The sequence below is a fragment of the Sander lucioperca genome, chromosome 13 (genome assembly GCF_008315115.2).
Source record: "Sander lucioperca isolate FBNREF2018 chromosome 13, SLUC_FBN_1.2, whole genome shotgun sequence".
Classification (NCBI taxonomy): domain Eukaryota; kingdom Metazoa; phylum Chordata; class Actinopteri; order Perciformes; family Percidae; genus Sander; species Sander lucioperca.
The window spans coordinates 28,961,954-28,973,341 of record NC_050185.1 but is presented as its reverse complement, the minus strand read 5'-3'; the positions used below and the strand labels follow the sequence as shown (position 1 = coordinate 28,973,341).

The window sequence follows — 11,388 nt, the reverse complement described above, 5'->3', positions numbered from 1 at the left end:
AGAGAGAAGGCTTCAGGAATGAGGACTGCTTCTCTTAGGGCGCTTTCACACCTGTACTTCGGTGGACTCGGGGGGTGCGATTCTGGGGTGAAGTTGCAACATTGTTGTATTTTTCATTTGGTTTGGTTTGCTTTCACACTTCACTTTGTCAAACGCACCAAACACTGCACACACATGTCGCGCTATCGAGACGGTCGCTTGTTAATTGGACAGAATATCCGAAACCCGCCGACACTTGTGGTCATAGAAATAATAGAGCTGCTTTAGTGTTTCTCATATTTTAGAAGAAGGCGAACAATGTGAGCAGCTGACAGACAGCGAGTGAAGGAGAGAGAGAGAGATGATGATGATGATGATGTCACAGAGACGACCAGCGATGTGTGCTCACACTATGGATCTGAAAGTTACCATCCCTTAAATCTAATATAAGTCTGTATATTGTGTGCGAGGTTGACATTGCAGGCTAGTAAATGAATTGTTTTTGGTTCACTTCCTGTATTTGGGTCGGATCACTTTCTCACCTAGAGTGAACTGAACTCTAGTTCACTTGGAAGGGAACCGAGACCTTGGTTTTTTAGCGGACCAGAGTTTGTTTGTTTGATCTGCACCAGAGTTCGGATGAGCTTTCACACCGCGCCCCAAACCAACCGGACTATCCGACCAAACGCTCCAAGGTTAGTTTTAAACGTACCAAACGAGGTAGGTGTGAAGGCAAACTTAGTATGTTCTCTGGGAATGTTTCCCAACAGGACTGGTCTGAAAGGGTTTCAAAAATTAGAAAAGGTGAAGTAAAGCCAGAGGACCCGGAGAAAACTCACACTGAGAACATGCAAACCCAACACAGAAGAGCCCAAGCTGGGTTTGAAGCCAGGACCGACTTGGGCCAATGCGATAAATGTCAATTATTAAGTATGACTTGCTCATCAGTGTACACAAATTATCAAAACCTTTACTCCTGATACCTGCCAGTTTCCATACGGTCAGACAAACAAAAACAGTAATGCACCCACAAACCAGAGGTAGTGCAGTGACTTTTGTACCAAAAAAATCAAGTTTGAAAGAATATGAAATGACACACAATTCGTTCGAATGCAATCCAAAATTTACCAACTCCATTCCTGAGGACAAATATCTGCATGATATTATACATTTTTCACCTCCTAGTCTCTACAGGTGTCTGTCTGTTGTGTGTGCAGGTAGTGTACAGTGGGTCTGTAAAAGTTTTTTGCTGAAAATATTCTACATTTCAATCTCCCCTTCTGACTGATCTGGGCTCAAAAATCGATTAGGGCTCCATACCTCCCCTTGGCTTTTCCTCTTCATTAAGTCTTCTTGTTATAATGAGCAATTTTCCCAAACATTTTGTATACAGTTCACATCCTACCATCACTGGAGACCGAAGCCAGGTGCCCGACTCTCACAACAACCTGCCTCCTTGTATTAGGAGAGTTCCGAAAGAAGGCTTTGACGAAAAGGTCAGGCAACCTTTGGCTATTGAAAATCATTGGCTGCTAAAGATCATGACATTAAAGGTGAGCCGAGAAGCCAAGGGAGCGCGGCAGCAAGGAAGAGCAGATGAGGCCGGGGTGGCAAAGATGGACAGACGGAGGGATGGGAATAGAAAGAACTAGAGAGTGAGAGAATAGCAGAGGATAAGAGAGAAAAAGAGGACAAGGAGCAAGACAGAAGGGCAGGTGGTTGACATTAGGAACAGACAGAATACTACAATCAGTATAGTGGAAAACATATTCAGATCTTTCACTAATAATATAACATTACATTTATTTAGCTTTTATCCAAAGGGACTTAACAATAAGTGTATTCAACCATCAACTAGTCTATGTCCACGATGTTCCACTTCCGGTATTGGTCTGTTGCCGCCGGAAAATCTGCTGGATTTCAATCTTTTCGGATAGATGTCCGGTACTTTCCGCTTTCTTTGTGTTGGCATTTTAAACTCTGGTGGATTTCTGAGGACTATGGTTAACTGCTCCTCAGATCTCTGCAGGGTAAATCCAGACAGCTAGCTAGACTATCTGTCCAATCTGAGTTTTCAGTTGCATGACTAAAACAACTTTTAAACGTACACATGTTCCTTCCCGAGGCCATTTTGCAGAGGTGCTGTTGCTCCGTACAGCGGAGGAGGGTCTGGCAATGCGAGACTAACCATCAACCAACCCCAAAAAATGCAAAAATCATGCAAGTACAAAGTACACCATCTTCATTTAATGTGCTGATCTACTACAAGTGCTACATTTAGAGACAATAGGAGATAGGAAAGGTTTTTATAACAATGTACAAATGTTTAACTAAAAGTTAAAGAAAAGACCAGCACCGAAAATTCATCACAAGTAAAATGAATATTGACCATTTCCAGATTGTTTCATTACTGATGCATCAATCTGTATGCAACGTACACGTTAGCTTGTCTAGATGGTTCCACACTACAATAAACTACTATATCACTACTACTACACTTTTAGTAAGGGATAATACCCAACAAGTTTTGTGTTCTGTCCCGCTGGGCAAACCACTCAACATAAAAGTCATTAACTACAACAATCACAGAATATTATCCCGCTTAGACCATGTAGACCATATGTAATCAAATTAATCGAATCAAGTCAATAAATTCTCCAAACCATACAACCACATAGGTCATTTATCCCTACCCTCTAATACCACCCACAGGAGTGCTTCATAAATAAGCGTCTCTGGTGGTGGCAGGAAATACATTGTTAAGTTTGGTTATGTTTAGGCACAAAAAACACTTAGTTAAGTTTAGAAAAAGATTGTAGTGTGGGTTAAAATCATGGACATTTGTTATGTTACTTCACTTCCGGTTAAGCATGTGACACAGGACATGATGTAGTTCGGTTTGTTTTGTAAAGTAAAAAAAACCTTGCTTTTTACTTTTGTTCCATGTTGTGCTAGTGACGGTTCTCTCTGACCAATCAGTGATCTGCAGTGTCTTAACTCCACCTGCAAGTATCGGCTCAGCTCGCTTGGAACATCGACAGAGGGGTGCCATGTCATTTCTCTGACCCTCCATTTTTCCGACCTCTCAATAACTCGAAAAATTCCCTTCGGTCCTACAGCCCACTAGTCCGACGTCCACATATTATGAATCCCACTATGGCCACGCCAAGACCCGCCCTTCAATAGCATTTATTGGCCAGGCGTCCATGCTTAAGCAAGGTAACGTAACCCCATTTGTACAGGTCCTATCCCCTGACCAGTCGGCTATCCTAACCTTATCCACTCGAGGTCAAATGCCTAACCCCAACCAATCGAGCTGCTTCGTAGGGCGGGTCTTGGCATGGCCATAGTGGGATTTGTAATTTCGCCACCAGTGGGACTTCGGACTAGAGGGCTAAAGGACCAAAGGGGATTTTTCGGGTTATTGAGAAGTTGGAACAATGGAGCGTCAGAGAAATGGGCAGTCCCCGACAGAGGTGGTACCAAAAAAAGTACCAAGTCAGCCTGTTCTCATGAACATTACATTCATAGAGCTATGAAAACTTAAGCACTGAAATTTGTTAAGCATACCACTTTTTATTTGCTGCATGCACCCCATTGACTGCTGCTGTATAAGACCACGGTTGACTGCGTAGGTCGGGGTAGATGGGTGGATGGGTCATAAACCTTTCAAGCTGGGGGGCAGAGTTTGCATCCCTGGGAAAACAAAAGACTTTCACCCAGGAAATGCGTGTTCCTTGGGAGTGTGTTAATCCAAACCACGATCTTTTTCCTAAACTTAACTAGTTGTTTTGGTGCCTAAACTTGACTGTCGTCGCCTAAACTAACGTCACGTGACCAGCTGGCGGTCGCCAGGTTTCGGAAGATATCATCGATTGGTGTGCATACATTTTCGTACTATATCATACCTGTTCATGAGAATGCATTGACCAGGTACTATCCAACTCTGCTAATACTGTAGAAAATAAGAAAAGAGTGAGCTGAAAAGAGTCCAGTCAAGCCATACCATGCAGTGGAATAACAATTAGAGTAAAAATAGAGATAAAAGTTGAGCCTCTACAACAACTACAGCATGTTTTATTGGAGCACCCAGCAGAGTTTACTGTCCTACTTCATGTGTTAAAGAAAACATAAAAATCCATTTTCAACCCACAGTGAAATGAGGCCAATGTGCTAAAGGCTGAAGAATTAGACATACTGTATGTAGGCTAACGCTGCAGTAGCAGAGACTCAGTGGAACCAAATGATTAGAGCAGCAGACAAACCCTGCAGAGCAAAAAGTGAAGAAGCCGTGCCTCAATATCAGCTGACAAAACCTGATAAAGGCTTTCAGATGTGGTCTTAGACCTAGTTTTGTGTGTGTGCGTTTAGTTTTCTTACATCTATGGGTCACTGTTGTATATATAGTCCTATGGATGTAAATGTAGAATAAAATAAATATTTCCACCAATTTTTCCGCAGAAAAGGCGGAACTAGGTCACCGACTATCACGCTGTTGCTTATTTAGAGTGCAACGGTAAGACACAGTAAAGTTCAACTAGACAGAACGGAATCTTCTCTGCCCAGTCATAAGATGATTTATTGACTTATTCATATAATTGTCATGTCATAAAACGGATTTTAAATAGTGTTTTGTATCGGTTTTCAAAGTCAAAGACACATGATGTCATCCTGCTAATAAAGACATCAGATCAGAGCACACATATACAGAGACAACAGTCAGAATTAATAAATCTAGCTAACTGCAACAAACATCTATCCAAAATATTAGATCAAGCCATTCTCTTTTTCTTCACAGAAAGAGAAATGAACCCCTGAGCCTGCTGCTCTCGGTCTACTGCGCCTCATCGGAAACAAATGTTCTTTTAGCGGGCGTTCAAAGCATGTAAAATCAATGTGAACTGACACAAAGGTAAACTCTTGTTACATCTGCATGCATGGAGTCACCCAGTGATTGAACATACTGTGGTTAAGGTCTTGAGTGTTAATCTGTTTACATGAACATTTAATTTCCTGTGACTGACTCTCCCAGTTTTCATCAATAAACAATTTCTGATTTAACCCCGCAGCATCAAAAAGTAAAGGGTTTCAGCTGCCAGGTTCCTGCTATGACAGGGCAGAGCAGTGTGCTATTTCTATCACAAATGTGATAATCTAAGAGAGTCCGTACAAATGCAAAATGCATTGGCAATAGGAGTTTCGTTTAACCAAGTCCACGTGTCCAGCCAGTGGGGCTGACGGCGCGTAGCCCCACTACAGCGTCATTTCATATCTCAGATATGATTGGCTGTCTGGCGCAGCGCCAACAGTCGGCAAGAAGAGCAAAGAGTGGAGATTGTGTTATCGTCGCTAGGTAACTTGAAAAATGATCGAAGTGGATTTCATACTCGAGCACAGGTTTGAACCCTTTGGAGGAGAAACTGGAATTAAAACGCCCTGGTGCCCACCAGCCTCGAGATACTGTCATCAGTTAAACTGCTGGTAAAAGTAACCACGGTTAAAGGACAAATCCGGCGCAAAATTAACATAGGGGTTAATAACACATGTGTACCGAGTCAACTCGGATATGTTTTCATGCTAATCGAATGTGACCAGTTTTAGCGCAAACCGCTAACTAGCTTATAACGCTAGTCGTCGGGGCACGGATAAAGTAAAAAGAAATCACTATTTCTACACCACTAACAAGGCTCAAAATAGCACCACACTTCCACGGTAGCATAACGAGGGTCCTTACATGTAAACCGAAGCATTGATACATGAACCTGTATACATGAACATTACTGTCTTTCTAAACTATCTTTTTAATAAACTGTCTGTACACTTACAAAGTTCTCAATGCTTCAGTTTACATGTAGGGACCTTCATTATGCTACCGTGGAAGTGTGGTGATATTTTGAGCCTTGTTAGTGGTGTAGAAATAGTGATTTCTTTTTACTTTACCATCTGCCCCGACGACTAGCGTTATAAGCTAGTTAGCGGTTTGCGATAAAACTGGTCACATTCGATTAGCATGAAAACATATCCCAGAGAACGGTCGACTCTGTACACGTGTTGTTAACCCCTAGGTTCATTTTGCGCTGGATTTGTCCTTTAATTGTGGAGTGGTTAGCTTACAAAATAAGTCAAGTTTGCCCAGAGGAAGATCGCCTTTCTCTTAGAGAGCCCTCAGCCTTGGTGAGTGAAAACCCATTTTATCATCCTGCCTTTGTGGTGCTGGTCCGTATGTTGATCATGTTGTGTTGGATCGATTGATATTAGCTACGTTAGATGGTGATGAGTGTGTAAATGCTCGGTTGTTGTCATAGAATGGATCTGTATGCATCGCCGCATGATGTTAACTTTTTCTGGCTAAACTCTAACGTTACTACCATGGCCCCTAAAAGCGGCGTCATCTGGCGGTGCCTGTAGCCGGGCTCGCAGTCACCTATTAGCGGCTAAACAACTGCCGCTGGTGGCCGCATGTGTTCGCGTTACAACGCTGTCTGTTTTGTGGAGCCATGCGGTTTGTTGACATGTTAACAGAGTGAGATACAAAGTATTCTAGTTTGAATGGTATGTAGCCCATCTTTTGAAATTGTGCCCCACCATTTTTTTTTTTATATAAAAACGCCACTGGCTACAGCAGCAACACACAGCAGAATAAACAAGAAATAATAAATAATAAATAGGATAGAATACAAGACAGTCCCTCCAGGATTTCGCGTTGTCGCGATCGCGCCAATTCACGCAAATTCAACCAATCACCGTGACTTTGGTGCGACTCGCAATTTTGACCAATCACCGTGACTTTTCTGCAAACTTGACCAATAACCGGAGTTTCCCGCGACTTCAACCAATCACAGCAGTCCCACGTGCCAGACTTTACGTCAGTATAATGTGACTCTGAGTGCCACTGACCAAGCGGGAGTGAGAGAGAGCTGGTTTCCGATATGAAGACGAGACTCGAACATCTCACATTTACCAACAGCTGCTGTTTCAATCCTGTCGGCTGTCTGCAGTGGGCGGGAGCGGGGCTGCTGCTCATACAGTTCCCCCCGCTACTGACGCGCACACACATTCTCATAATACATCCATGGCACACACACGGTGGATTGGCTATTGTAAGTACAATGATAAGTTAAAGTCAAATAAGTACTTCATCAAACCGTATGAATGTGTGTCCCAGGCCAGGATAGGAAATTAACTAACAATGTCAAGATCAACAAGCCACATATGTTCAAATTTGATACAGTCAATAAATTACAATTTTTTGTCTTAAATCCACCAGCCATTTTCATTTTATACCAACATTTGCAGCATCCTGAGCCTTTTTGGTTACTAGGAAAACTCAGCCCAGAGTAATTTTATTCTCCCCGAAACAAGTTTCCTTTTTATTTTTAAAGAACTATACAAAAAAAAAAAAAAAAAAACTTTTTTTGCAACTTTCACTGTCTCCCACAACTTCATTGCAACAAACATACAAAAGACTTTTATCACAATTTTTTACAAAAGCTCCCGCAAAATCAGGCATTTTGGGCCGCAATAATCTCAAAAAAAAAAGCTGCGAAATCCTGGAGGGACTGACAAGAAATAAATATTCAAAAAATAAAGATAAAAAAAAATACAAAGGAAAGAATGTACAAACGTATATACAAGTTGGGAATACAAATGTACAACCCACTTAAATAGGATATACAAAGATGTAAGTAAAACCTATGTTTGTGCAAGTTGCACTTAGTGCATTATTGTGATGTATATGAGCCTAATTTAACATTCAGTGATGAAGAAAAGTTTTATTGTTTTATGCGGTAAAAACGATAGCCCAGCAGCTGTAAAAACCATGGCACATCCGAAATGTTATAGTAATGAGAGAATGTTTACAGGTTGGCATGTGATCACGTCCTTTCAACTCAGCTAAATGCTGGTTAACCATTATCATTATCAACCTGCCTGAAAAAAAACTTTTAACTTTTGCCTTTAATCTGCTGCCTACTGTGCGAAAGCCTTTTGCAGGCAGTGTTTTGATGATTGCACAAAAGTGTCAGTAGCAGCTAATTATGCTTTCTGGGAGAATATGGGATCATGGTGGTGCATAATTACTGTAAACATTCCTGAGCCTAATTACAGTTAACAACCACTGGTGCACATCTCTGTTTCAGAAGGCTTGTTAGGGGACATTTCATACATTTTTCGCAAAACACAGATGTATATATTCTCTTGATCATTCTGTGCCTGAAAGAGAAAAAGGCTCTGGGGAAGTTTTCACCCTGTAGGTGGCTTTCGGAACAAAAAAGTGCTTGATTTGTGCAACAAAACGTAGATCGGGTTAAGCAGTGATGGCAATTAGGCCTTTAGGGGAGAGAAAATAATGAAATTCTCCAAAGGAAGTTCAAATAAGGTCTGACGTCTCAGAAAAGCATGTAAGAACTCCATTTCAGCCTTCGCATGTTATTCATCTTCAACTTTTCATATGTGAATGCAGCTCCTGGGACCCTGCGGCTCCTGTGACCGTTTTGTTGGACTTTTGTCCGACGTCTGACTTGGTGAAATCTTTGCAGAGAATAAATGTTGCAGAAAACACCCGAGTGTGCAGCCTGAAGCAGGTGGAAATAACTGGCAGCACACCGTCAGCAGTTGGTGAAAATGCTGACCAACACAAAGCACTCCATCAACTTAACATTAAAGAATCAATACTGTGGAAAACAAAACTCAACTGTATGAGGGGCTGGAGGATGAAGAGAGCTGCGCGGGCGCTTGTGTAAGAGCTGCTGCTGTGGTAGATTTTAAAATAAAACTCATCGGAATTTTGGACCGGGATACATGTTAAACTATGTCGGATTTCAGGGACCCAGGTTCCATTCAGCCCAAGATTATTTGTTCTGGGAGATGGGTTAGTCCTAAGCGGGATGGATAAGCACATAAGAAGCTGGGTCCAGACTAGTTTAATGATAGCCAGACAGATTATTTTAAAAGGATTGAAGAATGAAGGGGTGCCGTCAACCAGGGGTGGGCTTGTGAGATGGCTAGGGTGTCTGTAAAGGGGAGACTCGTGGGTAACCATGGAACCAATTTTCATTCTGATATCTTAAATTGAGACGTTTAGGGACCCCTTTGAAAAATGCCCATGCCAGTTTTTCGCTCGCCAGAAATTACCCTCACTCTGGAGCGTTATTTAGTTTCATATGATTCCAATATCTAGCTTCACTCTAGCTTTAAAGCAGAGCCCGCTACAGCCTCTGAAAGACAGTAAAGTCGGCCTAAAAGATATAGGGAAAACATTAGGCGCTGGTGCCCCAGAAGCCACCTCTCCGCCCCTGATTGTGTAACATGTAAACCTACAAAAAACTGCATAAAATATTTCCATTGTGTTCCACACTGACAGGGTGGTGTATATATATATATATATATATAATTCAGATTGCCACCTAGAGCAGATACCACACTGATTATTGTCTCCTACATGTAAACTCAAATGTAAGAGCAATATGATTATTGTCTGTAAATTGAATGTTGAGTCTCTACTGTCTGTAAAACATGTTCTACATCGCGTCTGCATCTGTGTATCTGTCTATCTGTGTCAGAAAGTCCATTTCTCTCCCCTTCTCTTCCTCTCTGTGACTCTGACTATCTCACTGTTTGACTCTAGCACAACACCTGGTGGCAGGACACCACCACTACAACATGACACTGATTTTAAGCATGTAAGGTTTGAGTGCACTGAAGTAGAGGGCTGCATTGGGATTGGGTCGCGCGGGATCCAACGCAAATCTCGCAGGAGCGCGCGGTTTTAACTTTGCTGCGGGTGGGAACGGGCGGCTAAAAAAAACACTGCAGGATCGGGATGTAGCCTGGAACCCCCCCACGCCAGCAGACACCATATATATATATATCTATCTATGAGCAGACACCAGCAGCGTGTCTGAGCCTCCCAGGACGGGGGAGCTCCTCTGCTCCGTCCACCGTCCGCCTGCTCCTTCATCCTCTGCTCCTTCCTCCCCCTCTCAGCAGCAAGCACCTGCCTTCTTTCCCTGCATCTTCTCCCCATTAGCCTATAAAATGATGTGTTTTCTCATGCGGGATGGGAGAAGACACAATCAATGCATCTCTATTATTGTGCGGGCATAAATGCGGGTGCGGGCGTGTATGTCGAGTGGACATACACATTGCGTGTGTGGGCGGTAATGGTCAGAAATTCAGCAGGAGCAGGATGAAAAAAGTAGAGAGTTTAGAGCTGGGGGATGGGGCTTTTTTTGTTCCTTATCTAAAATGTTTTTGTTGCTTTTTTTGATGTTTTTGTCGCATTTTGAATGTTTTTGTCGCTTTTTCCGTCACTCTGCCGCTTTTATTTAAACGTTTTTGTTGATTTTTTCTGAGTTTCTGTTGCCTTTTATGGTTTTTTTTTAGGACAATTTTGTTGTTTGCTGTTCTCACGGTCACCTAGCTCTCTATTTTCTATGTGCGCTGTGAAGAAATCTGTTGTTAATACACAGCCCTGTATTGTATTTGTTTGGTAGTTGAGTTCATATATCAACAATCTTTGCCCAGCATCACTTACTGCACCTTTAAAGGTCCAGTGTGTAACGTTTTTAGTTGTTCATTATCAAAATCTGTGTTGCCCGTTCACAAACTTCCTTTTTCATGAATATTTACCACCACCATCAATTCCAAGTATTCCTATTGGCTTGAAATTTTACATTTGCATTTGCATTAACTGGTGTAGACGCTCCATATTCATGCTCCTTCTTGAAATACGTTAGCCGGTAAGGGACATACAGGACATACTGCTCCGCCTTTCGTGTTTGGCACACCCACATATGCAAACATATACCCACACATATAACCACAGACACACACACACACACACACACACACACACACGCACACACGCACACACGCACACACGCACACACACAGAAAGTGGCGTGAGCTCAGTGTTTTGCTGTGCTGCAGCTCGCCTGTAGCATCACACTCGGCTGACTCTGAAATCTGATCAGGGCTGCTGGGAGCCCCAATGACTGTGAGAGAGGAGAGGCAGGAGTCCATGTGTGTGTGTGTGCGCATCAAAGTGTGTGGGTGTGTGTGTGTGTGTGCGTCAGAAAAATAAGTGACACAGACAAGGACAGAAAAAAAGTGCTGTCAAGCAAACAGTGTTAAGTATTTTTTTGTTTGTGTTTGGACAAGCATGTGTTATTAGTGCACGCCCATCAACGGACTGTTTGACCATGCTGTGTGTGTGTGTGTGTGTGTGTGTGTGTGTGTAGCTGGCAAAATCTCATGTCCTGCTGTGTGCAATTTTAAGAGATGAGTCGTGCAAAGACATGAATGCCACAAAGTCCTTCTATCGTTTCAACCTCACATAAAGCGACTCTGACTAGTGTGTTTCTGGTTGATACAGATATACAACCACCTCATTATTTTGACACCTATGGG

At 42.4% G+C, this 11,388-nt stretch overlaps 1 protein-coding gene across 2 annotated transcripts in view; it reads right to left on the bottom strand.

Moving 5' to 3' along the window:
• Positions 1-11,388, bottom strand: part of si:dkeyp-23e4.3 (rho GTPase-activating protein 7) — a 153,985-nt gene that overhangs the window by 96,890 nt on the left and 45,707 nt on the right. The window lies entirely within an intron of this gene.